This window comes from Halichoerus grypus, chromosome 15 (genome assembly GCF_964656455.1).
Source record: "Halichoerus grypus chromosome 15, mHalGry1.hap1.1, whole genome shotgun sequence".
Taxonomy (NCBI): domain Eukaryota; kingdom Metazoa; phylum Chordata; class Mammalia; order Carnivora; family Phocidae; genus Halichoerus; species Halichoerus grypus.
Genome location: NC_135726.1, coordinates 3,968,717 through 3,995,483, shown reverse-complemented (window position 1 = coordinate 3,995,483; position 26,767 = coordinate 3,968,717). Strand labels below are relative to the sequence as shown.

The following is a 26,767-nucleotide window of genomic DNA, read 5'->3' as shown; positions in this document are numbered from 1 at the left end:
CACATACCCCATCAACTATTTGTACCAAATCCTCGTCTCAAGCTCTGCATCTGGACGACGCAACCTGAAACATAAGGCAGAGGGGCTAATGAATACTGTGGGGAGACTAAGCCACCCTTTTGAGCTGCCCCTGTCTTGTGGGGAAGGATCTTGGAATTTGGGACTGTCCCTGTCCTGAGTCCCCTCCAGGCCTGTGCTGAGCTTGGCCTTGAGTCAGAGCGCACATTACAGCTGAGAAGCCGGAACCACGTGCTGCCTCCCCGGACACTTAGGTCATCCCAGCTGCTCTGCCATCTCGGCCTCCCCAACAGCCCTTCATCAGTCCCTTCTCAGCAGGAGGCAGCCAAGTTCGTGGCCAAGGGTGAGTGGTCTTTGTCCTCAGGCAGCAGGGTCACTGCCAGGAACCCCTGGGCTGAGAGGCAGCTCCCTGCCCGCTGCCAGGCTCTCTAAGGCCCAGTCAGCATCTCCGTGCTGACTCTGGCCTGTCTGCTCAGCCGTGGCTTGGTTTGGAGCCCAGGAGCTGACACTGGCCTGCTGACCTGGCCTGCCCTTGCTCCCTCTCTCCTTCACTTGGCTCTGCTAGTGCTGACCTCGAATCCCTTTCTTGGCCTCCAGCCCCGGCCTCTCCAGTCCTCTTGCCATGGGATGCCCAGATGTGCTGACGGCCTTCCTAGGGCTGCAGCGGCCCCTCCCCATGCTCTGACCTGCAGGGACTTTGACTGCGCCCGCACGCTCGGGCCGGTGTGACCCTCTCGGGCCAGCCGGGTGGTTGCGGCTGCTCTGAACCAAGGCCAGGGGACTCCCCTTGCATCGCCTCCCATGGGATGGCAGCCGCTGGAGTGCAGCTCCCAGCGCAAACGCGTCCTCTGGATGCATGTCAGGCGGCGAGCAACCCTGCCCCCTCCCCACGCTCATGGCAAAACCCAAGCCTTGCGACTGCCCCAGTCCGGGTTCACAATGCTGGTGGCCGCAAGGAAACCTGCCCTTTCCGCTCTAATGACCATTCCGGAAACCCCTTTCCCCCAACGCCTGAAGTGCGTCCTGCCTTACCATGAGCTCGCGGAGAGTTCTTTTGTTCTCCAACTAGCTTCACACACTTGGCCAAATCAAGATTTTTTTTTTCTCTCATAGCGAGGCAAGAGTAACTCGATTGTGAGGTCTGCAAACTGCTTTCTTCGAAAGGTGGCCCCCCCCCCCCCCGTTCCTTCCTTTAGATGAAAAGGTTCTTTTAGATTCAAAAGACAACTTTGCCTTCAGTGGACTGTGTGCCCTGGAGCCCGCGGACGCCTTATCCCTCCTGCAGCCTCTCGTTGTTCTGTAATAAGTCACTTCTGCTTCCGAGACAGGAATCCAGGTGTCGCCCAGGTCCCTCTGGGGCCCTTGCGCTCGGAGCCGAGGTATTAAAGCACAGTGAGGAGTAGCCCTTTGTGGTTCAGAATGTTTCCATGTTATAGGAGTAGTAACTGTGACCATTTTTAAGTGATTTCGAAGTGCCATGCCCAATCTCCGTCATGCTCTCAACCTCCCCATGAGGTGCTCCAACGGCTGTCCCCATTTTATGGATCAGGAAACAGAGGCTCAGAAAGCTTAAGTGATTTGCCCAAAGACACACAGTAGGACTCAGACCTAGATCTATCAGAGAGGGCCAGAGGGGCCCCTGGTGATTCATTTTGGAGTGTCTGAAGATTGCTTTTGGAATCAGTGTTTGTTGTACTCTTCTGTCTTCTTGTGGGTTTTGTTTTCCCAAATCAAAACCAGTTGTTGTTGTTTTTGATTTAGTTGGGTCCTAGTAGGACCTCCCGAAAGCAGGAGGAGATGCCTTTCCAGAATAAATGGAAACCATTTACACAATAGTTGTCAAATGCGTTAGCAGGAAATAAATCATATAGAATAACGCTTGAAAAGCTGAAATAAATCTGTGTGGGCAGCTGGTTTAACCCCGAAATTAGTTCCAGCCTTTAAAAAAAAAAAAACAAAAAACAAACTTTTCCTCTCTTTTTCTTGTTTATTTCAGCTTTTTTTTTTTTTTTCTTACGCACATTTTCTAGACCTGGCTCTCTGTGGTGTTGTTGATGAGTTAAACCATTCTGCTTATCTAAATGCCAATAAGGTCCACCCTGGTTCCTGAGTATCTTCATTCAGGCACACACACTGAGGTGGCCAGGAGGGGTGTCCACATGGGAGCGGTTCACAGAGGGGACGCAGGCCGTTGCACCCACTGAGCTCCGCCAAGCCCCTTGCTGTCAGGGGTCCCAGCCCAGACCTCCCGAAGCCACAGTGCCCAGGAATCTGCATTCCTGGCCCCGCATTAGACCCACTGCTCCCCGCCGGGAGGAAGCCGGGGTGGACAGAAGGCTCTGCTGAGGCCTCCACCTAGGTTCGTTCACCCGAAAAAACAGTTCTTCAGAACGGTGTAGGGTTCCAGCACCCCTGGCCCGGCTGGCTGGGTGGCCACGCCTACCCCAGGGCAAACCTCTGTCGATTTGGGAGCAAAGGAGAATATTCCAAATATTCCACGACCACCTTCATCATCACCTCAGCGTGGAGAAGTCACTTCTGCCCATTTCTACTTCCTTTTCCTTCAAAACATCAAAAATAATGTCTAAGAAATGTTAGGAACTCTGTCATCCACGTGTTTCTGAGTGCACAGACAATAGAAGGAACCCTTGGAGTCAGGACAAACCCTTTCTCTGGGGCTCCCATGGTTCATCCACTCGTCCAACAAACCCTTCTCTGAGCTTCTACCACGTACGAAACGCAGACCCGGATGGACAGATGGACAGGAGCCAGCCAGCCATGCCCCTGCCTGCCTGGGGCCCGACGGCCGGGAGACACCCCGTGTGATAAATTATGGAACCAGGGGCTCAGAGGGCTCACAGTGGGCTGTGACCCAGTTTAGGAAGCTGGGGCCTGTGTCCCCTGAGAGCTGAAGGGGGCGGGCAGTGGAGTGAAGGGGGCTGGGCTGGCATTCCTAACAAGGGCAACAGTGCAGGGAAGGCCCTGTGGTAGGAAGGGGCTTGGAACATATTAGGGTGCAAAGCCAGTAGAGGGTCTGGTGAGATGGCATAAGATGAGGCCTCATGCACCACGAGAAGGTTCCAGAACACCCTGCCCGTCCTGCTCATCTCCGGCCGTATGTGGGACAGGATCCAAGCGGGATCTTCCTCTCAGCTGTCCCTCTGGCCATCAGATGTGACATTCCTCAGGTGCCCTGGCCCCTGTCCGCTTGGACACCTTCCCGAGTTAGCCGAGCGCTGCCAGCGGAGATTGGGAAATCGGGTAAGGTTTTCCAGATGTCCAAGGCAAATCCAGGCCTGGCTTCTAAGAAGGACAGTTTGTTTGGCTTTCTGAGGTTTACAAACAGCGGGATGAGGTTCCCTTCCTCTCCCTCGTGAGGTTGCACGTGACGGGGCCAGGAGCCAGGGAGTGCCCGGCCGGCCGATGCTGCCTTTGAGGATGCGGGGCTTGTTCCGCATCCATCCTGCACCCTCTGCCTCCCGGGGCCCACCTGTCGGGACCAGCCGCCCTCGGGTCCTGTGGGGTTTGGCCGGTGGGAGACACCGGCAGGAGCTGGAGGAGATAAGTGGGTACTCACTCCCCCAGTTTCCTCCCTGTGGGTCTTGGGGCCTGGCCAACTGCATGCAGGTCTGGGCACTACACACAGACCTCCCTGGCTGGCCGATGGCTCCTTCCTCCCGCCCCGTGCTACCCGCTGAGCACAGATGGCTCCCGGACCGCCCCCCCCCCCCCCCCCCAGTTATCCTGATGGGGGCAAGCCCGCGGGAGCTGCTCTGCCCGGCCGCTGTCCCGGAAGTGGCTCTCACTCTGCCAAACCCAGGGAAGTCCTGTTCCATGACCACCCGCTTCCAACCTGGATCACTGGCAAGAGAGAGAGCCCACTGCTTCGTGCAGAGAGCTGTTCCCACAACTGAGGCTTGGCTTTGTAAGTTCCCAAACCCTGTGGCCATTTTAAAAGGGGACCCTTCTAAAATGTGTTTCTGAAAGGTACGGATGTAGGTTGTAAGAAGCTAAGCATGAAATAAAGAAAAGCGTGTGCGATTTGAAATCATGTGGATGTGACCCACCCCAACTACCCCTCAACCGAACAGTCTCTCCCATTCATAAGATGGGGAGAATGGTCATGATCCAGACAGGTGATGGGGCAGGAGGGTCAGATAAAGCTTGGCTAACACCCTGGGCGTATCGCAGTGATATAAAGATGATGGTTGATAATCACAGGGGCCGTGTGCGCAGGGCCCAGCTCATCACACACATTTTCACAGCGCTATCCTCCAGGGACTGCTATCACCCCATTCCTCAGAAGGACAAGTCGAGGCACAGAGAGGTCAGGCGACTTGACCCCCAGTTAAACTGCTAGTGAGTGGCACAGCTAGTCTTGACTCCAGGTCCATCTGACCCTGAGCCCAAGTTTGTAACCTGCGATAATCCCCCAAAACCCGCCACGGGGATTACCATGGTCCACTCGCCCACCTTCTTAAACAGAGACTCAGGTTCACATAATCATGAATATTGCCTGGGCTAGTAACATCCCAGGCTCGGTGTTGATTACAATATCGTCCACTCTGATCCCCAAAGGCCTCTCCAAGCCTTGGGTATCTTCCGTAGCATTTCTGCTCCCCGCTCAGGGAGTAAGGAATGGGTTCTGTTCTGCACCCAAGTGCCCAGATTCCAGCCCCCAAAGAGAAATAGAGAGGCAAATCCCTCAAACTCGAGGGAGGTCGTGTTGCAGTTGCACCAAGCACAGAGGATTCCGGGACATGCCTTTGACGTGAGCACAGTCCCCCTGCAGCCCACGAGACCCCCCGGCCCCACATGGCGCCACCCCACGCAGACACATTCACCAGTCTGCCGCCAGGCTGAGCTGAGGCGCCGGCCGCTCTGACATCGGGGATCAGCCCCCGGGATGTGGTGGGGAGGGCTGGTTTCAGATGACAAGATACGTCGCCTGTTTTCCCAGATAGATGTTGAGCATGCCCTCCCTCTGACTCACTTAGTGGCAGACGCTCCCGTGAGCAGCCCCGCCAGGAGGCGCCCCCAGCACCACAAACCCAACACACAAACAGCTCATTGCTCTTCTTCCAGAAGCTTCTGGAGGCCTTTGTGCTCTGGACCCTGATGATCCTCACTGTCCCCCCGCCAGTCCTCCAGAAGCTGGGGCCCCTCTATCCTTTCCTTGCCCGTTCAGGTGAAAATCTCTCTGCACACCCCTGTTCCTTCCTAGGCCCTCCCTCTGCCCGCATCCCTACCCCGATAGACTGCACAGCTCCAGCCGGTCTCCCCAGAGTTCAGGCTTGCCCAATGTGGGGCTTTTGTTTTGTTTTTTAAAATAATGAACTGAGGTGAACTCACATAACGTATCATTAACCATTTGAAGTGAGCCTTCTGGAGGCATTTAGTACATTAACAATGCTCTACGGCTGTGAGCTCTACAGACTTCCAAAATGGGCCCGTCACCCCAACGTAAAACCCCACGCGATGAAGCATTGCTTCCTATCCCCTCTCCCCCAGGCCCTGTCTCTGGATTTTCCTGTTCCGCACATCTCACACAGGTAGAGTCAGGCGGGCGCGTGACCGCCCGTGTCTGGCTTCCTTCACGTGGCAGCAGGTCTTCAAGGTTGATCCACGTTGTGGCCTGCGTCACTGCCTCATTCTTCTTTGTGACAAAATGAAATTCCACGGCTAGACCGTGTGTGGATTGTCCGTCATCGGTTGACAGACACTTGGGCTGTTTCCAACTTTCCCTCCTGTGAAATCCATGTACAAGCACTGGTTCCGGGCCCTGCTTTCCTATTTCTGGGTATATACCTAGGAGGGGGATGGCTGGGTCATAAGGTGACTCTGTGTGTAACTTTCTGAGGAGCCCATGTGTGTCTGCACATTCTTTGACCTCCTTCCTTTAAAGGTGGAGGCTAATTCCCCTCCCTTCGGTGTGGACCCGCTCACTAAGTCTCACTTCTAACTAGTAGAATGTGGTGAAAGTGATGCTGTCCCACCTCCCAGGCTAGGTCTTGGGAAGGACACCCTCTGCTTGCCTCTCCCTCTCTTGGGTCACTTGCTCTGGAGCAGCCTGAGAGACTGAGGCCTCCTGCCACCAACCAGCACCAACATGGTGGCCATGAGTGTCTCCCCATCTGCAATCGAGCCTTCAGGCCTGCGTGTTGACCCTGAGAAACCCCAAGCCAGAACTATCCTGCTGAGCCGTTCCCAAATACCTGGTCCGCAGAAACTCTGAGTGATCATAAATGTTTACACCTGAGTGTTGGGGTGACTTGTTACACAGCAATGTCTGGCTAATCCACCCACCCACACCCAGGCCTTCCCCCCACAGCAGCTACAATGGATGAAACATGCATGCCGCATGGACAGAAACAAAAGGAAAGAATAAATGAATAAATGAGGGAGAAGAGAAAGCTCTCTTTGGAAAAAAAGCAGCTCTCTGACAACCATAAATCTGCCAAGTAATGGATCCGCCAACAAATAAATGCATTAGGAACGGTGCGGTTAGATCATCAGTGGATGCGGAAAGCCTCACGAGAGACAATGTTTGGAGGAGCAGGATATTTATAGTCTCAAAGTATTTCCCCACAGATTATTTATAATTTACAAAGGAGAAAATGGTAACTTTTCAGTGGAGAAAGCAGGCAGACACAAGCTTAATCAAGTGGTTGAAACTAACATCAGCAACCTCCCAGTCACTCACGCCAGCCCCTGCCACCCCTGGCAGGTGGGGTCCGAGCCCGGCGGCCCTCATGCGGCTCTGCAGAGCACTCTCCCAGCCCAGCGGGACTGCCCCCCGGGCAGAGAACGCCCCAGCTGTGGATCGGAGAGCACAGGCCCAGGGCATGTGGCCGTTCCATCTAGAAGGTTCACCTGGGCTTGAAGCTGGCCCTGCTCCGGAATGGAATGTGAGTCTTCTGTTCATCGCTTCTGTATGTATGTTGCACATTTGGGGCAAGTATGCTCATTCACAGATTCAGCTACATCCATCTGTTTGTCATCGTAGAAGGAAAAAAAAATGCAACATATCTTGGACCAAAAGCATAGTGATTTTCTGTTCATGAGAGAGACATTTTCTGTAAGCTTACTGTTTTACAGGCAACTTAAGAATTGATTTTGAGGAGTCTATTTTTTCCTAGAACTAATAAACTTCTAAATTTCTTTTTTTTTTGAAAAATACTAATGTCATCCATATTAGACCAAACCAACAATCATGTCTCCGGAGGAGACGCACTCAGGGGACCAGAGCATCACTTCTGCAGGATTCCTACCCCAAATGCAGAACCGGGGTATAAGTGTGAGACAAACTCAAACTGAGGGACATTCTACAAAATAATGGGCCCATACACTTCAAAACTGTTACCATGAAGACCAAAAAAAAAAAGAAGAAGAAGAAAAGGCCAAGTACCCCATTCACAAGGAAAGGACACTCAAGAGACCTGGCAGGTAAATGCAGTGCAAGGTCCTGGGTCTTGTTCTAGAAAAAGCAAATACAACCACAGAAGACGAGCAGGACAGTTGGTGAGATTTGAATATGAACCACAAGTGATACAGATTAGATACGAGGATGGTATCCATGTGAATGTCCTGACTTCGATCTTCGCACCGTGATTAAGTGAGAGAATGTTCTTGTTCTCGGGAATCGCACACAAAGTATTTTTTTAACCACTTTACTGAGGCATGATTGACATCCAAAAAGCTCTCCGTGTTCAATGTGCACAACTTGATGCGTTTGGAGATAAGGCTACACCCACGAAACCATCCCCATAATCTATGCCATAAACATACGCGTCATCTTCAAAGTTCCATTCATTCATCCATCCATGCGTTCATTCACTCACTCATTCTTTCAGTGGTAAGCACGCTGACATAGGATCCCCCCTCCTAGCACACAGCACAACATTTTTGACGACGGGCTCTATGCCGTGCGGTGGGCTGTGGGACAGACTCATCTTACAGAGCGGACACTACGCGCCCTTTGATGACTCTCTCTGCTCCTAAGAGTCTGACTGTTGGATTCATCCTGCAAATGGTCACCTGCAGCATGAGTCTTTCTGCGTCTGGCTTATTTCTTAGCATCACGTCCTCCAGGTTCATCCATGTGGCTGCAAATGGCAGAATTTCCTTCTTTCTTCGGGCTCTGTAATCGTCCGTGGCACATATTTGCACATTTTCTTTTTGAGGGACACGTAGGTTGCTTCTATCACACTGAAGTGAGTACGGGTAACAGCGTCTGCTGGCTGTGACTTACGGTCACATGGCTCAGGGAGGGGACATGCATTCACACCCACCCAGAGCAACACGTGGGTGTGAAGCAAACAGGGCAAAACCCAAATAGTTGGTGAGTCTGCATGAAGAACACACAGGAGGTCCACGTGCTGTTCTTGCAACTTTTCTGTGAGTTTGAAATTATACCCAATTTAAAAGTCCCCAATTAAAAAAAAAAATTCAGTGCTGGCCAAAGCAAATGAGCTGTTTGGTCCAGGTGAGCCCACGAGCTGCCAGGTTTCTGTATGGGGACTGGATTGTAACCAATGCAAGGGCAGGCCCATCTCAGCTTCCCCACCCAAGTTCCCAGAACTGAGAGCAGCGTCACACACGAAATGGGTGCTCGGGACTTGTCCTTGGGTTAGAGAGATAAAGCCCAGAAACAAGTGGGACAAAGGAAGGTTCTGGGACGGTCCGGGGAAGGAACTGGGTGAATTGAGCCTTCTTGCTGTTCCTCAAACATGCCAGGCACACTGCCGCCCCAGGACCTTTGCACCTGCTGTGCCCTCTCCCTGGAATGCCCTCCCCCAGTAACCTTACCTCCTCACCACCCTCTGTGAGACCTTCCTTCCCAGGCTACCCCAGCTGAGAGTCCTGCAGCTGCCCCCACCCCTGCCGACATACTGCATTTCCCTTCCTTATTATTTTCCCCAGAGTGTTTTTTGAAATTTATTTTCTTTTAGAAAGGGAGAGGGAGATAGAGAATCTCAAGCAGGCTCCACGCCCAGTGCGGAGCCAGATACGGGGCTCGATCTCATGACCTTGAGATCATGACCTGAGCCGAAATCAAGAGTCAGAGGCTTAACCGACTGAGCCACCCAGGAGCCCCTTGAAACTTATTTTTATTTATTTATTTTCTTGTCCATCTTTCCCACTAAAATGTAAACTTCACAAAGGCAGGATTTTTTGTTCTTTTCGTTTGCTGCTGAATCCCCAGTGCCTAGCAGAGTATTTGAGACATCGTAGGCATTTAATAAATATTTGGCAAAATCAAAGAAGCAGGAAGAGAGGGAGGGAGGGAGGGACGGAGGAAAGAAGGAAGGGACAGAGGGAAAGGAATAATCACAAATCTCCCCTCCTCCTCGGCCAAAGCTTCTTCAGCCCCATTTGAGGGCCCCCAAGTCCCCCCAACTTCCTACTGCCACGTAGGAGAGCTGGTCTCCAATGTGGGTCAGCCCACGCTCAGCCCGAAGCTGTTGGCCAGGGAAAGACCTGGCCTCTCTCCAAGGACTGAGTCTTCTTCTCAAAGCCGATTGACATTTCCACTTAAAAAGAGATTGTCCAGCCCAAAGAAGCCTATTGCACACTTCCTGTCTGCTGCTTGCTCAGCTGGGGCCCCGGCTGGGCCAGCTCTGGCGTGTTATCCTCTTTGAGCATTTAAGCGACCCCCTGCTCTGGCCCAGTTTCGGCTGCCCGGGGCCCACCTGGCATGTGTAAGCCATTTCCTGCTGGCAGCCCACTGCCCACCTCTCGTTAACTAGAGGCAGAGTGGGAAGCCAGGCTGCAGGGCAGATCCTCAGTGGGACTGGCAGAGCTGGGCTCTGGGGATGGGCCCAGCCAGAGGCTGGCACTTTGTCTTGATCATATTTTAATTCTACCTCATCTTGGTCAGAAAGGAATGTGGTTAATGTAACACTGTGGACGGGCCCACAAACCAGCCAGAAAGAAGGTGCACACCTTCCGCCTGGGGTACTGGGTATGGATTAATACGCACAGCTGACAGACTACCCCGGCCTGCTCCCATCCGTGTGAGGCTCCCAGCCGGCCTCGCAGGCCAGGCCTGGGTCATCATGCATTTATGAAGGGGGAAACCGAGGCTCCCAGGGCTCTTGCCTGACCTAACGGGGGCAGCCAGGCAATTCCCTCTCTTCTCTCCCTCCTGATTCAGGACACACTTGTTTAAGTGTCTTCCCTCCCAGAGCTTTTATTTAGGTGTGTTATCGTGTAAGCACCGTGCAGATCACAGACGGAGTGGGATCGTGCTGAGGCCGGCTTTGTACATCTGCGTGTCACAGAGCCTGGCTCTTCCAGATCACCCCTGGATGCCGAGTGATGGAGGTCCCCGATTTCTCTGCGTCACCAAGGGCATGGGGCTGGCGGCCATCCTTACAGGAGTCCACGCATCAGGACCAAAGCCTTAAACCCTCTTCACCATGATCTGTTGTGCAAGACGCGCCCTGCCTTCAGAGATGTGGAATGGGGAGGAGTTGGGGACAAACGGTAGGTGCACCTCTCGGGCCACGGCACCTGCGTGGGGACCACCGCCTGTGGGGCAGTGATGTGAAATTTGCAAACCCATCCAGAGACATTAAGGATGCGGAACGTGCCTCTCTGATGGGAGGAAGTGTGTGCCCGAGGAGAGGGAAGGCTGCGTGTTCAGCCTGGAAGGGCTGCTCCTCGGGGTTGGAGCCGGATTTGGGCAAGGCTTCTCCCGGCTCTGGCTCGGGCCAGGTGAGCAGGAACGGTGGGAATAGCGGAAACGAAGGGTCAGGTTTGAAAGAAACAGAATCTACCGTGTTTGGTCTGAATGGGTGAACCAGAGCCCTCCCGGATTTTGAAAAAGGGAAGAGGCATTTAAATGAAGGGACATGAAAGGGGGTCCCCTCCACAATAAATGTCTTGGGCCACGAGGGAAGAGGGTGAGGGGCAGTCAGCCCAGCGAAGAGCCCCACGGATGGAGGAGACTGCTTGGGCCTGGGGACTCTCCTCCTCGCCCAGAGTCCGTTTTCGGGCGCAGAGGCTACTGTTTGGAGCCTCTGGCTTTGGGATTCTGGGCCCCGTCCCCCAAATTGGAGGCAGGCAGGGTTGGGTAAGATCCAGAACATCTGACGGGATTGCCATGCTTGGGCCAGACACGTCCCCCATGGCCAAGGCCCCTGCTCGCTCACAGCTGGATTTCAGTCCCCGTTGCCCCTGCCAGGTGCTTTTGTTCAGTGCACAAACTACACAGCTGTAGGAGTGGAGAGGTGGCCCTGGTCACCAGATGTTAGGTCTTAGGAACAAGCAACATCATCCTGTATTCATTGAACAAATATTAATCAAGCTCTTAATGTACATGCTGAGCACCGTGCCACACACATCAGGTCAAACAGAAAGGCCAGAGATCCTCTCACATGCCCAGACTGATTAGTAATGCCTGTTTGGAGAGCTGTGATCCATTCGTGATGTCTGCCATGGCCCGGGGATGGGACAGGGAGCATGGTGTGTGAGCAACCATTACTGGTTCTATTTCCCAGCTTGTGCCGGGGGCACACAGACAGGAGGCATCGACAGCCCTTGCTTTCAAGGGGGAGTTCACAGGCATAAACAGAACAAAGAACTAATGGCTCTAACCCGGTGTTACAATTCATGTGTGGCCAGGTAGTGTTTGGAGGCATTTGTTTATGTGGATTTTTTCTCACTGAGTCTCCCCCCCCAACTCCCCCATCCAGGCAGCAGCAAGGCTGGCCTCGCTGCTCGGGGAAGATGCTTGGAAGCCCAAGTGGGGGAGAGGCCGCCGGCCTTCCTGGCCCAGCCTAGCTGGGGAGAGAGGGGTTGTAGAAGCCCTGTGGCCACGGGAAGTATCGTCTTTCCCAGGAACTGAGAGACAGCCCTTATTGCTGGAGCAGAGCATGGAGGGTAAGAAGAAGCCAGGAAGGCCAGCAGTCACCTCATTCATGGCCTTGCAAGATGGCTTTATGAATCTGGCCTTTCTCCTAAGAGCCATGGGGAGCCATGGAAGATTTCAGAAGGGGAGTGGTGATGTGGCAATATCCTTCCCCTATGGAAGCATATTGCCCCTATATTGCTTCCATAGGGGAATGGACAGCGCCCTCTGGTGGCTGTGTGTGGGGTGGCATCTTCAATGCTTGTGGGCTGCACTGGGCTGTAGAAACTGCGGCCAGGACCTGTCCTGGGCTTGGTTCTAAGTCTTCCTTGCGGTCCTTCTGAGATGTCCGCCCTGTCCATGCTGGTGGAAACAGCTCGCAAAGGCGAGCCTCCCAAGGCAGGCCACCAAGTCACGCTCTCCAGGGGACACCAGGGGGCCTGCCACCATGCCATGAAACAGATGCATACAGCAGGTCCGGCTGGCCTGGGTTTCCTCCAACTGGTGCGGGTCTGGGTCTGACTTGAGACAGGGAAGGGAGGGGTCCTGATCACCGTCCCCTTAGTCATCTCTGACCTTTGATCTCAGACCTCAGATGAGTGTGGGCATGTGAGTGCTCAGCCAGCCAGCCAGCCAGCCAGTGAGCAAAGATGGAATGATGGCAACTCTAATCCTCTGCATTACCCAAGGCAGATAAGCCCCAACCAGCCAGAAGACGGGGATCTGGTGTCTGCTGCCCACGCCCTCCCTTGCACACTTGTGACCTGTTTCTCCCTGAACCTGCAAATGTTTATCGCAAATGGCAGGCAAGGGGTTAGTGTGGTTTGGGTATTTCTGCAGAGCACAGCCTTAAGCTGGAGACTTTTAGCAGCTGTTTTTCTTCATTTTTTTTTTTTTTTTCTGTATTTCAGACAGGATGACTTGAGTCAACTGGACTTTTGGAAAGAGGGATGAGATGTTTTTCCTCCTCCATTTTCAGAAAGGAACGCCCATGCCCGGTGTAACAGAGTCAAAGGGACAGTCAGGGACCCCACCTTCCTCTCACCCAAACCCCCATTTCCCTCCCAGTTAGCAGCATCTTCTGTCCTTCCAGAGAGACCAGGCTCATAGGGGCAACAACATATCACTGGCTTCTATGAAAATTTGCTCCTGTGAACACGTTCTGTCGCTTACTGGCTGCTGGCTTTGCTTCCATAGGGGAAGGATATTATAAAACAGCTCAGAGGTTTTCTTTTGGGGTTCCCCCCATCAGCACTCCTACTGCTATTACAGACCAGCCACAAAATGCAGCTTATCGCTCAGGGAGGAGGAGAACAGATACAAACGGACAAACACTCAGTTTTGAGCTTCAAAATAACTTTTTGAGGTTTTCTTAAGTCCTTAGTCAGTGGTCTTGGAAGTCGGGCATTCAAGTGTACATAATGTTTCTGGAATTCCCAGACCTGGGTGTTCTCACATGAAGAGCCACACGTGGAGAACCGACCTCGGCCTGAATCTGAAGGGAAGCTGCAAGATGCAGCCGAGGGAAGAAACGAGTCCATGGAGGGGAAGAGCGGGAGAGGCGAGCGGCCGGCTGGGGCGGCACCGTGGGAGGTGGAGGCTTGCGTAGCCATTGGGGTCCAGCCCGGGAAACACGCTCCTCTGGACACTTTGATGGAGGACACTGAATGCAAGGAGCTGGCGTGCGGTCCACAGAACGCTGAGAAGCCACACAGCGGGGCCGAGACCTGAGTCCAGCCAGCGCAAGAGGCCACCGGAGCTGTAGCCACAAGGGGGGAAGGGGCTTCTCCTCCAGTGCCCCCCTTGGCCTCCATCGGCGGACCCAGGCACCTGGCAAACACAGCCACTGGGGATCCTGTGACGCAGAGGATGGGAAGGGCCAGGACCCCCGGCCCAGCATCGCTTCCACACGGGCCTGGATGCTAGAGCAGAAAGGCCGTGAGTGGGGCCCCGGGAAGGAGTCTGACCGGAGAGCCCTGCTTCCCACAGCGTGTGTGTAGCATGTGGGGCTTTAGAAGTTCCGTGGGCCCCAGAGGGGAAAGTGGGATATGGCCAAGCGGGCAGGTTGGTACACTCCTGGGGTGGGGGAGAGGGGTCACCAATGCAAGGAGCAAAGTGACCCCGCTTGAGGATCACAGAACAACCAAGCTGGGGAGCAACCCACACAGTATCTGAGATCAGAGTTCCACGGCTCAAATCAGGGAACGCAAGTGACCGAACACCAGCGTGGTGCTGAGGCTGCCGAAGTCCGGCCTCGGGGGCCTGAGAGCAGTTTGAAGAGGTTTCATGAAATGGGAGAGTGGAAAGCACTTCTAAAGAGCCAATATGATTTTAATTATGTGTAAATATTATAATGTAAAAAAACAAGAGCAAAGAATAATTCACGCATGTTTGCACATCTGAATACCCGTCCGCAGGTTTGGACGACCCGACTACAGAGGTTGAGAAACGCCCGCCCACAGTCACAGCCCTCGCGGCTCCTGACTTACGTCATTCTGCCGGGCCTTTGGCACCTGTGTTTTCTCTGCAAACTCTTCCTCATTCCTCATTATAAGTCCTTTTTGGGGTGAGGAATCACTTCTTACCAGGAGTGGAGTTGGAACCCTATCCCCCCCGCCCCGTTTGGAGAAGCACGGGGTACTAGTTAAGGACATGCGACCTGCTAAAACAAGCCAATCTCCACGTTTCTGTGACTTAACTGGAGTTTGTTTTCCGCTCAATCGTGCAAAGCAGGTGGTGGGTGACTTTTCCACAGGGGGACTTAGGGACCAGGCTGTTCCTGTCTTTGGCTCGGCCACCCACCCGCAGCTCCAGGCTCCTGGGTGGCGCCCAGCAAGGAGGAGTGGGTGTGGGAGGTTTTTAAGAGGAGCTCAGGACTTCACCTGCGGTCAGTCACAGGGCCGCCCCTGACTGCAAGGGATGCTGGGAAATGTAGCCCAGCAGGCCCAGGAGGAAGAGGAAATGGGGATGGCGAACAGCCAGCCAGTGCCCCCCACACTCACACAGAGGCCCCATGACAGTGCCCGTACAAGGCCATAAACACTGCCCGGCAGACGGAGCCGAGTGGAAGCCCACTGGTTAGACCTTCGTTCCCGAGGCCCGTGGGCACAAGGCCAATCTCGCTCAGCGCTCCCTGGGCCACGCTGCCTGGACGTGCACCTGGACCATCATCCCCTCACTGAGCAAACATCTGCAGCGTGGCTCAGACTGGTTCCCACCGCGCGCCCTCCCCGCCAGGGGCCTTCTGTGTCTCTGGAGCCAACAGACCCAGGAAGGAACTGCAGAACAGGGCAGTGAGGTCGGAAAACCACTGTGCGCAGCCGTGCGGCAGGAGTTTGCCTCGGAGCTCCGGCTAACGAGCCCCAGCTGCGGTCAGCTCGGGGAGGCCACGTTCTCAGCAGGCAGCCTGCTCTCTCCCCCGCAGCTCTGACCCTGTCCGGCGCACCTCTCGCAGTGGGGACTGGGCTCTTGGAGCTGCAGCTTCCGTGCAGGTGGGTTACTCATGCACAGGGTCGTGACTCATCCGTGTGCAGTAGGGTTTCTCGGGCCTTTTGGCCATCGGGGCCAGATAATTCACTGCCATGGGGGCGCGGGGAGGTGTTGCCCTATGTACGGCAGGATGTTTATTTAGCAGCATCCCCGACCTCTGTCCACTAGAGACCATTAGCGTCCCCCAGTCTGAGTTGTAACAACCAAAAATGTCTCCAGACCTGGCCACGTGCCCCCTGGGGAGCAAAGGCGGCCCCAGTTGAGAACCGTTGGTCTAGAGCAATGGTCTCAGCACCTGATGACACATTTGGATCACCTGGGAAGCTGCAGAAACTTCCTGATCCAGACCCAGCACGTCCACTCCTAGCTGTGTGCCCGAGGCAGATGAACAGATACTTCCACAGAAGACCATAGGCCACTGTTCCGATCAGCTTGGTTGATAATAACAGATAACTGAGAGCAGGTCGGTGCCCATCAATGGAGAATAGATGAGCAAATTATGATTGTTGCACAATCCCCTGTGCATGAAGCTGTACAACAGGCAGAACGAATCTCTTATGACAGCGGCTATTTCTGGGGTGCCTTCCGGGGTGCTGGGGATGTTCTGCCATGATCTACAGGGGACCACACAGGTGTACGTGCCTTTAACCGTCCATCAGGCTGTGCATCTTCCTCGTGTGCGTTTGCTGCAACCGCTGTCGTCAATTACCGTAAACTTGGGGTGTAAAGGAACAGTATTGATTCTCTCTCAGTTCTGGAGGCCAGAATTGTGAGATCAAGGTGTCAAGGCCGTGCTCCCTCTGAAAGCTCTGGTCTCTTCTGGCTTCTGGTGGCTGCTGGTGGTGCTGGCTTTGTGGCCACATCCCTCCCATCTCTGCTCCTGGGGTCATGCCACCTTCCCCTCTGTGTGTCACACCTCCCTCTGCCTCCCTGTGGGGACACAGGTGCTCCCACCAGATAGTCCAGGGTCCCGCTTATCCCTCTCAAGAGCCTTAGTCATATCTGTAAAGTCTTTGCCACGGAAGGAAACATTTACAGGTGCCAGGGATTAGGACCTGGTATCTTTGGGGACCATTACTCAGCCTGCCACATGCCTAAATTAAAAATATATATATATTAAGAATTCCCAGTGTGATGGGCCCACCCCACACCAGTTGAGCCAGAAGCTCTGCTGTTTTTGTTCCTAAGTTCCACAGTGGTCCTGGTGCACAGGGTCCTGGTGCTTCCCTTCTCCTCCGTACGCCATGGGGCAAGGGATGCACATTTCTTGTCCATCACTTGGTCACCAGCACACAGCTGACCTGACAAACCTACCAGACCCTGAACGAGTTAATGCAGCAATGAATATAGACACGACTAAGATCTGTTTTTTACTCATAACGCTTCTGGCACCAAATGTGTGGGATTTTCACACCCAGCCATTCCCCGGGTCACTGTGGACACCAGCTGGGTGTCCTACAACTTAATTCAATCCTCACAGTCCCTGGAGTTAGCACAGACCCCTCATGTGAGGGCTCAGACCCACAAGACTGCCCCCACTTTAGAGGCCAGTCTGTAAGTAGTGGGTCCCCAGATTTCCCACACTTTTCTCTGACTTGGCTATACGTTGAGGGATCCCATGACCCCTTCAGGTTTGATAATCTGTGGTATCAGCTCACAGCACGCAGGGAAACACTTGCCTTGCATTTACTGGTTGATTATAAAGGAGACAAATCAACAGCCAGGTGCAGAGGTATGTCGGGGGAGGTCCCGAAGGAACTTCTGTCCTTTTGGGGCTTGGGGTGTGCCACCCTCCTGGCACATGGGTGCATTCATCAAGCCAGAAGCTTTCCAAACCTCTTCATTTAGAGTGTTGATGTAGGTTCCATTATGTAGGCGGGATGGGCTCAGTCATTGGCCGCTGGTGATCAACTCCATCCCCAGCCCCACTCCCTTCCCTGGAGGTTGGGGATGGGGCTGCAAATTCCAGCACTCTAATCACACAGTTGGTTCCTCTGGTCACCAGCCCCATGCTGAAGCTATCTGAGGGCCACCAAGGGTCACCTCATTAGCATCGACTCAGGTGTGGTGGAAGGGGTCTTGTTCCAGATGAACAAAGACGCCTCTCTCACCCCTATGAGGAAGTTACCAGGGTTTGAGGAGCTCTTGTGGCGGGAACCTGGGACGAAGACCACATACATATTTCTTATCACAATAGAGAGTGCGTGTTGCCATCGTAAATTGGAAAGACGTAAAGTCAGAAGACTCAGCTTCAAACTCCAGCCCTGCCACCTACCGGCTGAGTGACCATGACCCAGTCCCCTCCCCTGTCCCACCCTGTTTCCTCATCAGGAAAGTGGGGACACCAGTATCATGGGGAGAATTCATGAGATGATGTCTATTCTTGCAAGCTGTTTGAAATCCAAAACAAATGGCCTTCTTCCATGTGGAAGCGTCTGAAACTGAGCCTGTGTATAAATACTTCCGGGAAAATCAAGGTCAAAAGATGCTGGGTATTAGGCTGGGGGGATGTGTGTGCCTGCCTCCGTGTTGGCATAAGATCCGCTCCCTGTAAAGATGGCGGAGCACTCCTTGAAGACCAGGAGGAGGGACCCCCGAAGAATTTAAGTGGGGATGGTTTAGGCCCTTTTGAGGAGGAGGGCTGCAGAACCCTTTCCGGGTTGGTGATGTCCTAAATCAGGTTCATATTGCCTGCATGGTGATGTACCTGGTGCCCTTTAGTTCGATGGGGGAAAACTAACAAAAGAAAATAAACACCAAACAACAACGCAAGCCCCATCTGGGAGAGCTTGAAGTCTGAAAGTTTTTCCACAAGAAGCCCTGCTGGGTCTGGGATTTCAGGCAGGTTTGTAGGGGCAGAAAAGGGCCCGATCTCATGGAAATTTCCTAGTAGGGTTTATTTTGAAGCAAAGGTTTGGCAGCTCTGACCCAGTCTCCTTGGCTAGACAGTACCTCTTTGAAGAGAGTCAAAAACAGCAGAACGATGGGAAATGGTTCTGGAATGAGCTGGTGTTAGTGGAATCCTCTTGGTCCAAAAAGAACTGCCAGAGACCAGGCCAGGCTTCCCTTGCTTGATGGAATTCAGCTCCACTCACCTGTGGTCAGCAAAATAACACCCCCCAGACGTCCTTGCCCTAATTCCCGGAACCTGTGCGTATGTGACCTCGCGTGGCAAAAGGGACTTTGCAGATGGGATTGAGTTTGGGGCCTTGTGATATGGAGGTTATCCTGGGTTGCCCAAATGGGCTCAACTTTTCCAGAGGAAGAGGGGAAGGCTCAAAGAGATACAGTGTAGCTGGGTCTGAGCACAGATACACAATGTTGCTGGCTCTGAGCACAGATACAACGTTGCTGTTGCCAAGCACAGAGATACAGTGTAGCTGGGTCTGAGCACAGAGATACAGTGTAGCTGGGTCTGAGCTCTGGGGGAGGGCTCTGAGCCCAGGAATACCCCCTTCTAGAAGCTGGAAGGGCAAGGAGTAGGTTGTCCCCCAGAACCCCCAGAAGGAATGCAGCCCCACCGACACCTTGATTGAGCCCAAGGAGACCCGTGTTGAACCTCTAACCTCTAGGCTGAAGACAATAAATCGGTGCTGTTTAAGCTGCTGAGTTTGTGGAAATTGATTACAGCAGCAATAAAAAATGGAAATTGCACCTTTCTCGGGCACCTACTATGTGTTGGTGCTATTGGGAGGGAATCCCGAATCCTCATGACCACCGATGACATTGAACTTGCGATCCTATCACAGCTCTGGAAGCTGAGGCTCAGTGACAGGACAGGACGCCCGAGAGGCTTGACTGGGGACAGAACCCTTGGCTGAGTCCAGCTGCCCAGAGCACCCGGCTGCTCACAGGTAGGATGGGCGTGCGAGGGTGATCCTTTCTTCCCGATTGCCACTGTGGAGCCGTTATCAAGTCCATCCTGGCTTCCCCTGTGCGAAGACCTCCCCGACAGATGCCAACTCCATGGATGAAGGCTATGAGGATCCCACTGGCAGAACGGAAGGCAAGGCCCCTAGCCCCTCACGTGGGCCCTGACTGATGGCTATGTGACCTCAGGCAGGTCCCCACACCTCTCTGGGAAGTGTGTCGTTTGGGTTGGCAAACATTCCCTGCAGAGCCAGCCTCCAGGAAGCCTGTGAGCCAACTCAGTCCTCGGTCCCCGTCCAGAGGACTGGCCGGAGGGGGGCAGCTGCTGTGGGTCTGTGCATGCGGCCTGGGAAGTCACATGGGGCCCTGATGCAAGGTCAAGGCCTTCTGCCATCCAACAGGCAAAGGCGCCGATTTCTCTCCGCCATGAATTTCCGCTCTAGCCGCCCATTCTCCACTGGGCCTGTGTGCAGGGCTGGGGCTAAGATGCTGAGCTTCCTTCCCCAGGTCACAGCCCAGCCCTGGTCCGGCACCGGAGCTCTGCATTCTGGCGTAGCTTCGCCAATGGGCAGCTGGCTGACCTCAGGCTGGCTGCCCCTTGCAGGGGAGAAATGGGGAACCTCCATCTGTGAGGGCGGTGGGACAGCCCAGGGCTCCCCAGCTGTGCCTGGTGGTCCCCCAACCCCAGACATGGCCAAGAGGGAATCGTCCCTCCACCCAGCCTTTCTGACACCTCACTGGCAGCATGGGAAGGACACGCCCTGTGAAAAGATCCATTATCCCAAAGCTGTAAGTGGCCTTGTTTGGAAATAGGGTCTTGGCCGATGTCAAGTTAAATTAGGGGTCATGCTGGATGAGGGTGGGCCTGAATCCAGTGACGGGGGTCCTTATCAGAAGAGAGGAACTTAGATACCCCAGGAGAAGGCCATGTGGTGATGAGGCAGAGGTGGGAGGATGAGTCCGTGAGCCAAGGGACGCCAAGATTGCTGGTGGCACCAGAAGCCAGGACAGCAGGCGACGGTCCTTGAGAGAGAACGCGTCCTGCGCACGCCTTGATTCTGGACTTCCAGCCTCTGGAACTGCATGTCTGCTGTGTTAAGCTCCCAGTTTGTGGCACTTTCTCACAGCAGCCCCGGGACACATGCTCACTGCCTCTGTCTCCCATTCCCCACAGTCAGCGCTCTGAGGGAACCCGAGAAAATGGGCCGGCGTCCTCCCAATGGAGCATGTCCAGATTCAAGGGGTGGCCTTTCTTCACAGCTTATGTGCTTCCTTCGTTGTTGGCGGTTAAGCTGTCCTTTTGTGAAGGGAAGGTGGTCAGCGACGGCCCATCTCGCAGATGGAAAAACCAAGTCTCAGAGCATTCCCAACGCCCACGCAGTCGCTCCACACCTCCCCGCCTCGTCTCTTGCTGCCTGGCCAGTCCGGTGCATGGAAGCAGGTCAGCCTCCTTCCTGCCCAGATGTTGGACCAAGTCCTCCAAATTCCCGGCAGAAGGGAGAGGTCTGCAAGAAATTTCAGAGCTCAAATTAGGACAGTTGCCTGGCTCTGTGACCTGCTTCGTGGAGAGCTTGGGAGGTGACTTGAGCCTGGGCAGCACGACCTGTTTCCATGAGTGCAAACCACCCTTAGCCCTGTCGAAACAGAAGCAGGCTCCAGGCCTGAGGTTGTGGCCGCCGGACTCCTCGAGCCCCGCTGGTCAGCCCAGCCCAAGCCGCACAGCCACCGAAAGCCACCAGAAGCCACAGGAGTCTCCCCACCCAGGTGACCTCTCCTGCACTGTGCAGGCCCTGTAGTCTGCTCGAGCACCCACAGTGGCGCCCATCCCAGGGAGGGTCAGACCGGGTCCGGCCTTCCCTCCCTCGAATGCGCCAGGCACACACCGGCTGCCGGGAGGGCCCCGTGGGCGTCGTGCGTGTGGGCGGGGCGCTGTTTCTGCAGAGCCATGGGGGCTGGGAGGGCAACCGCCAAATGACCACCTTCGAGCCCTGGAGCCCCGTATCTCAAGAGAGGACAACAGGGCCCCAAGAGGAGGGGCGGCTTGCTCAAGGTCCTGGTATTTACAGCCTCCCATGGTGACACGGAGGCAGGTGTGTCCTGCAGGGCACACAGCAGGGCACGGAAAGTTGGGTAACATTGATGCCTCATTTCCTTGAGTCACACATTCAAATGTTGGGTCACCGCCTGTTACTCCCCCTTCAAAATGCAGCCCAAGGCCAACCACCTCCCCCACCTGTACTCCTCCACCTGGCCTGAGCCACGCGTCCTCTCGCCCGGACCTTGCAGGGAGCTCCTCACTGCTGTCCCTGTGCCCGCCCTCACCTCTGTGGTCTGTCCCAGTGCAGCAGGTGGAGGGATGCTCCCGTGCCTCCCCTGCTTAGAAGCCTCCGAGGGCTTTCCATCTGTATTGGGGTGAATAGTGTCCCCCCACAATTCACGTCCATCTAGAACCTGTGCGTGTGAGCTTATTTGGAAACAGAGTCTTGGCAGATGTCAAGTTTAGATGAGGTCCTACTAGAGAGGGGTGGGCGTGATGACTGGGGTCCTCGTAAGAAGAGGAAGTTTGGACATGATACGGAGGGCAGATAAGCATGTGAAGACAGCCAAGGGATGCCCGGGGCCACCAAGAACTGGAAGAGCAAGGAAGGATCCTCCCCTGGAGCTGTCAGAGAGAGCTTGGCCCTGCTGATACCTTGCCCTTGGGCCTCTAGCCACCAGAACTATGAAAGAATGTCTTTTATTTTATGCCACCCAGCTCTTGATACTTTGTTACAGCAGCCCCAGAAAATGAATGCAGTGGCCAAACATGGCACAGAAACACTGCACCCTCTATCTGCATGGCGGAGACTTGCAATGCCCATCATATAGCAAAGGCCCTGAGAAGTCCTGCAGGGAAGAGCATGTTCCATTTTCCTGAATGCATTCCAGTGCAAAAGCATTCATTCTCACCTACGCTTTAACCTCTTATGTGATACCCTTTGGGAAATGTTGGACTCAGAAACCTGTAAGGTCCTCTCCAGACTGAGAATCCTGTGGCTTTTGGAATTGGAAGCCAGGCCATGAAATCAGTAGAAATTTATATGCATAATTAGGTGCTATTTTTAAAAATAGCCCAAGTGCTCTTCCATTTTGAGGGGAAACAAAATGTCCGTGGAAGAACAAATGTTCTAGTTAACCAATTAGACGTGAACTCCATTGACCACATAGGACCCTCCATCTGAACTCCATCAGTGTGTGAATGAGAACAATTGCATTGTACAGGATTATTTCCTTGGGCTATGTTCCTAGAAGTGGAGTGGCTGAGTCAAAGACTTTGTATTTTTAAAGACACTGGATTCATAGTGTCAAGTTGCTCTCCAAAAAGTTGTACGGATTTAACCTTCCGCCGGCAGAGACTAGAGGTGCCCACTTCCATGCCCGCAGTGGGCATTATCCTACTTGACACCTTTAAACTGTCCTGTGTGTTTTGACCACAAAGGTAAATAAGAGCTTTTATTGGGTTATCTGAGTTTCTATTGAATCGTGTCCAGAGCAGCTTGCCCACTAGCCCATCCCTGCCAGTGGAGGACTCTTGCCAGTGACCAGGCTTCGGTGCCCTGAGGTCAGGCCAAACTTTTCAGAGGAAACAGCAAACCTCACTCAGATTTGGCCCAAAATATTAAACTCTGAAAAAGAGACGATTCAGTGTCATTGGATCCTTCCCCAGGGGCAGAGCTGGGGAGAGAAAAGAGGTCAGGATTTGGAGGCAGGAGAATCCGGGCTTTGTCCCGGCATGGCCCCATTCTGGCTCTGTGACCTTGGGCAACTCACATGACCTCTTTGTGTCTCTGTTCTGTCATCTTTGATGTGGGATAATGGCAGCCCCGGCCTCTGAGCCGTGATGAGGATTAAATTATTTCCTTGTTGTGAGATGGGCTTTGTGGATGTAACCCTACTATGACCCAGGTTTCCTGGCAGCACAGTCTAGAGAGTGTTGGAGAGAAGTGTGATCTAGAGACGGGAGACAAAGGAGTTTGGATTTTTACTTGCAATTCCCTAAAAGATTAAAGGAATCTACTTTTTCACCCACAGTTTTTTTTCCCAAATCCTGCAGCGACCCCAGGATGCCTCCCTTATTCACTCACCCCAGACTTCACCCCCCAAATCCAGCTTTCGTGTTTACCTCTCGCCCCCTCCCAGCCTCAGCCCTGCTTTCTGATGAAGATGAGCTTCTTGTCCCCAGTTTTGCTTGTTTTCTCATCCCTTTCTCTAAGATCTAGATTCTCCGCAAGAAGGGTGAGAGCTCTCACCTGAGTTCTCCTGCCTCTGTAGGTCCTGGCTCCCTCCATCTCTCCCCAATTCTGCCTAGGACCTGGCACCAGCCTGGGAACAACAGAATTCTGTTTGGAAAGCAAGGAGGAAGCTGAGTGGGTGAAGACAAGACATCCTGTAATTGGTGGGGGGCCCCTTCACGTGTGTGTGTCCCCGTCTCACCAGCCCCTGGCTCCTCTCAGCTTCTTTTCTCCTCTTTTAACTGAAGCCCTTGACATCTTCAGAGTCTCCCCTTAGAGAACATGTGTCTCCCTCCCTCTCCCCAAGGGAGAGGTGAGAGGGGGCAGATCATAACCTGGACTTTGCGGCCAATATGGCAGCCCCAGCCTCAGGAGGGACTGGGGGCCATGGGGCTAGCCCACTGCTTTGGGGAGGGCCCAGTGGGGGTTTCTTCCCTCCCACTGTCCGAGGGCCTTGGTTGGACACACAGTGTGTGTGCAGATAGAACACTGCCTCAGGGTCACTTCTCCCCCCTTGTCCTCACCCTCCCTGCTGGCATCTCTGAGACGCAGGCCATGTTTCCCCCTGAACCTCAGCTCACCCCCTAGACTTCCCAGCACACTCTGCTCCTGTGTGTCCCCTCCGGCCCCAACAGGAGGGCGGGAGCAAGGTTCAGAGTGGGGAAGAGCTGGAGTCGGCCAGCTCCCACTTTACGAACTGTGTGGCCTCAGGTAAGATGCTGACTCTCAGCCTCAGTTTCTCATCTGCAAAATGGGTATGATTGCAGAGCTGTGTGGAAACAAACTGTTAGGTGTGCTTAGATTTGGCGTTGATGATGGCAGAGATGACTCTTGCCATCTGTTCATCCCCTGGCTGTGTGCCAGGCCTTGTGGGCTCACTGTTCACCGCTCTGTGCTAGGGGTCCTGCCCACTCCTGGAGGTACCAGGAGGAATGGAGGCGAGTGTGGTGGTTGCCAACACAGTGCCCATCAGCCACAGCCAGTGGGCTTATGTGCTGTGCATATGGGCCTGTGGGCCTAGAGGAAGGGCCGAGACCCTGGGAAAGCTTCCTGGAGGAGGCGACATCTGCTCTAGGCCTTAAACAATGAGTGAGAAGTAGCCACTCACTTTTTCATTCATTCGATTAACAGGCATCTCCCCCATGTCCATGAGGCCCCGTGGCGGCCAACACTGTCAGGTGTTGGCTCTGGGAGGTCAGAGGCCAGGAAACTAGAGGATATTCCTTTCCAGGCCTGCCTGGGGCCCAGGGCTTGGCCAGGCCACGTGTGGGAGTGCTGGCCGGGCTGGCCCACACCTGAGGGTCACAGTGCTGCGGGGCCGTGCCGTGGTGTCGTGTGCAGCAGGGAAGGAGATGGAGCTCTCTGTGCGGATGGGAAGGACAGCAAAGTGCCCAGCGGCATTGGGCGGCTGTGATGCAGCAGACACGTGCATGCGCGTGCATGGGTGTGAGAGATGCCCAGGGCAGGGACTGGCCAAGAAGTGGCTCTGTGGACCCCGGTCTGAGACTCTGCTCCCGGGGAGGATGCTGGCTGCTGATCCGAGTGGCCCTCAGGGTTGCAGAGAGCCAGCAAGTCTCGGTGGGGTGGGAGCAAGGCCCAGAGGGGCAAACAGGAGCGGTGTGATACTGTGGTGGATGCGTGTAACGTGTGCACACACACGGGCCGGGGTACCGCTCAGCCATGAAAAGGAGGGAGCTCTGACCCAGGCTACAACTTGGATGAACCCCGAAGACAGGCTCAGCGAGGGAAGGCAGCCACATTTGTGTGATCCCGTCTGTAAGGAATGCCCGGCAGAGGCAGCTCCGTAGAGGCCAAGTAGACACACGGCTGCCAGGGGAGAGGAGTGGGGAGTGACAGCTCGTGGGCACGGGGTTTCTCGGGGGGGTGCCCGACACGCTGAGGGCGCAAACTGCCACTTGACTGTTCACTTTAAAGTGGTTAATTTTAGGTTATGTGAATCTCGCTTCAATAGGTTATTTAAAAAAGGAAAACAAGGAGCACCTGGCTGGCTCAGTTGGTGGAGCGTGTGACTGTTGATCTCGGGGTTGTGAGTTTAAGCCCCACGTTGGGCACAGAGCTTACTTAAAAAAAAAAAAAAAAAAGATGCAAATGCTGTTCTGGGCATGCGTGCATTTAGGGGGGTGGCCGCCAGCTACAGGCGGGGTGGCCGGTAGGAATGGGGACCCAGGGAACCCGTGAATCTGCATTTCCAGGTGAACTCTCCTGATTTGTACATGGGAGTGACTGACTCAGGGTATTTCCAATGCCACAGGGACACATCCAGGTCACACCACCAGCTTGCAGCCTCTCCTGTAGCCAGGGGCAGATTGCCCACCCCTGGTCCAGTGCCTGGACGGCCGCCCCCACCTCCTTGGGCTCTGCTGGGAGAAAGGAGGGCAGATGGAAAAGTACCTCCCAGCAGAGAGAAAGGCCTAGACAAACATGAAGACGCTGGTGGCTTTTAAAGACATGAGCTGCAGCCTGTTTAAATTTGTGGGGGATTGCAAATGTTTGCTCTGGTGGGACTTTGTTATAAATGGACTTGGTTTTGTTTAGCTGGTTAAGTTTTTGTGTTAAAAAAAAAAAAAAGCCTGCAAGACCATCTTAACTGAGAACACTGTGTTAGTCCAGAAAAACCAAGAAAAGGGCAAAAGACACGGACGAGGAGTGCAACCACCCGCGGCTCGTCGGGCGGGGCGTGAGGTCTTGCTGTGGCCACGAAGCCCTGCGCCCCCTAACAGACACCAAGGCGCATGGGCATCCCGGCCAGCCCTTACGGCCCTACACCTCCCGCGGGCTGCATAGGGGAGGACTGTGACATCATCACTTTGCAGATGAGGACACCGAGGCATAGAGGGGAAGGTGCCTGCCCCAAGTCACGCAGCTGGAGGGTGGCAGGTGTGGGAACTGCAGCCGCGTCTGGCAGGCTCTTTCAGCCCTATCCCATGGGCACTCGGAGCCAAACCTGCCCATGGAGTAACCCTCCCGGAGGCCGCCTGATGGCTGAGCTTTCTGGGGTGTTGAACAGAGTCCCTGACCGGATAGCTGTCAAGGCCACCCAGTACACCATTGTCCCCGGTGCCGAGAAAGGCCACGCACAGACGCCTCCCGGCTACTCAGACCCCTTCCCCTGTACCTCCAGGGTGCTTTCCACAGCAGCTGCCACCCCTGCTCCCGCCCCTGCCCACCCGAGGAGCCCTAACAACCCACCCGGAGGGAAATGTCTGAAGTCCCTCATCTTCAGAAGCCCATCTGCTTTGCTCCT

At 54.3% G+C, this 26,767-nt stretch overlaps 1 protein-coding gene and 1 long non-coding RNA gene across 5 annotated transcripts in view; both read left to right on the top strand.

The window, feature by feature from the left end:
• Nucleotides 1-26,767, top strand: part of CRISPLD2 (cysteine rich secretory protein LCCL domain containing 2) — a 124,328-nt gene that overhangs the window by 84,849 nt on the left and 12,712 nt on the right. The window lies entirely within an intron of this gene.
• Nucleotides 9,328-19,705, top strand: LOC118543699 (uncharacterized). Its single transcript, XR_013444451.1, has 3 exons — nt 9,328-10,506; nt 12,784-15,363; nt 19,111-19,705. It is a non-coding gene; the product is annotated as an uncharacterized LOC118543699 (long non-coding RNA).